The following is a 2131-nucleotide window of genomic DNA, read 5'->3' as shown; positions in this document are numbered from 1 at the left end:
ATTTTAAAAGTATAAAGACTAGAAGCCTTTGGGTATGATTAACTCCTCCATTATACTATATGTTCCGCAGTTCCAACTCTAAATTAAAAAAATTCCATCATTTTAAAAGTATAAATATTTGTAGAGTATAGGATAAAAATCAGAGTTTAAATTTTCAAGTAGAAACTTTACCTATATATATATATATATATATATAAATTAAGCTACCTAAAAAAAAATTCTGAGCCTCACACTTGGTACTTTGTTTATCGTGCTGTCCCCGAGTGTGAACTGATTTTTGAATGAAAAACAGTTCTCTCTCTTTCTACTGTACTAAAAAACAAAAATAACAAAAATTTCTGTTGAGAGTGGGATTTGAACCCACGCCCTTTCGGACCAGAACCTTAATCTGGCGCCTTAGACCAACTCGGCCATCTCAACTTTATGCTCAAGATCTCCAATGTTATATATTATATAGAATTCCCGCACGTCCTTTTACAAGATTAGAATTTTAGCTCTTTGATATGGTACGTCCTTTAGGATTGCTGATGATAATTTTATTTCTCCATCAGCACGGTATCTAAAATTAGAACTTTAGTTCTTCTTCTGGAATGGTATTTAGATTAGAAATATATCTATTCTGAAATGGTATCTGGGTAAACACAAATCAATCCAAGTCATCGACCACTTTTTTCTAGAAAATGTGTGTCCAATAGTATATGTTCTCGTGTCACATAAAGGGCAATATTAAAAAAGAAATTAAGAACTAGTAAGTCAATGATTTTATCTCATAATGAACTTTTTTCAAATTGATTATTCAAAAAATTATTATATTTCAGTTGACGTAAGATACGTCCCCAAGGCTTTCTTCTATTTTCAATGACATGAATCTGAAAACATACACGTTCCCTAATTTCTTTGTTAAGCCTATACTAATCAAAACTTTATCTGAATTAAGAAGCAAGATCCTAAATAACAAGAATTACATCTTTTTGATACAAGATAGAATTCTACTCTAACTTAATTTAAATTTATATGTGTGTGAAACTCCCTCCTGGAGACTTGAACTCCGGCCCTTACCTCCCACACCCCACAAGCACTTATACTTGTGGAGTGACCATCGCACCAAAGGTGTGCGGTAGTAAAAATCACATTTTTTTTTGAAGTGGTAAAATTGGGGATTAGCACTATAATGATCTTTAAATTCGTAACCAATGCAATGCATCCCATATGTACCTTTTCATTTTCCTAGAACTTCAACCCAACTTATCAAACCGGAAAAAGGAAACAGCCGACATTCCAGCTTACCATTGTCAAACCTCCACCATGAGATTATATCATAATGAGAAAAGTTAATAGAGCCTTAAGGCCATTGGTCTTACGTACCAAAAAAAAAAAAGGCCATTGGTCTAGGATCTTTTTTTTTTTTTTTGAAGCTTTTTATGGGAAAAAATTAATTAATTTTTTTTACGGCTTTTTAGGATAAATTTTAGATACAATTACAAATTTGGTTGTAGTTTAAAGTTACAATTTCACTCAATATATTTTTATTGGATATAAATTTTGACAAATCCACTAATAAATTACATTTTTTTCTTATATCCTACGTGTTTGTAAAATTTCTAAAAGATCAAAAATCTATAACTATGTCATCAATCAACTGTTTAAATTTCAAGTTTTTGTAATCTAAAATTATTCAAAAAAAATAAGTTTATAGATCATATAGTATATAAAATCTAATTGACACAAAATTTTACATATATATTAAGAGTGTAAAGAACATACAATTTAATAGTTAGATTTTCAAAATATGTGAAAATATTAATTTTTAAAAAAAATTGTAGTCTTAAACTACAACCAAGTTTGTAGCCAAACTTTGTCCTAAAGTACCATTAATATATTTTGATTTTAGAGCTATAATGACCTCATTATGTCACCACCTATATCGTCATGCTGTCCTACTTATTATGAAAATGATCTTAAAACGGTTGTCTATAGTTTTATAAACCTAACGCCTTTAAAATGCACTTCTCAATAGTCTCAACCACATATTAGTATGCATGTAAGACATCTTAGGTACTGTAAAACTTTTGACAAGGTTGGTATGATATTTTAATTTTACACAATATTTAAAATTAGATCAACTATTAGT

At 29.5% G+C, this 2131-nt stretch overlaps 1 non-coding gene across 1 annotated transcript; it reads right to left on the bottom strand.

Moving 5' to 3' along the window:
- Positions 1–339: 339 nt before the first annotated feature.
- Positions 340–420, bottom strand: TRNAL-AAG (transfer RNA leucine (anticodon AAG)). Its single transcript has one exon. It is a non-coding gene; the product is annotated as a tRNA-Leu (tRNA).
- Between the last annotated feature and the right edge of the window lie 1711 nt (positions 421–2131).

The sequence above is a fragment of the Castanea sativa genome, chromosome 9 (assembly GCF_040712315.1).
Source record: "Castanea sativa cultivar Marrone di Chiusa Pesio chromosome 9, ASM4071231v1".
Classification (NCBI taxonomy): Eukaryota; Viridiplantae; Streptophyta; class Magnoliopsida; order Fagales; family Fagaceae; genus Castanea; species Castanea sativa.
This window is presented reverse-complemented; position numbering and strand designations above follow the sequence as displayed.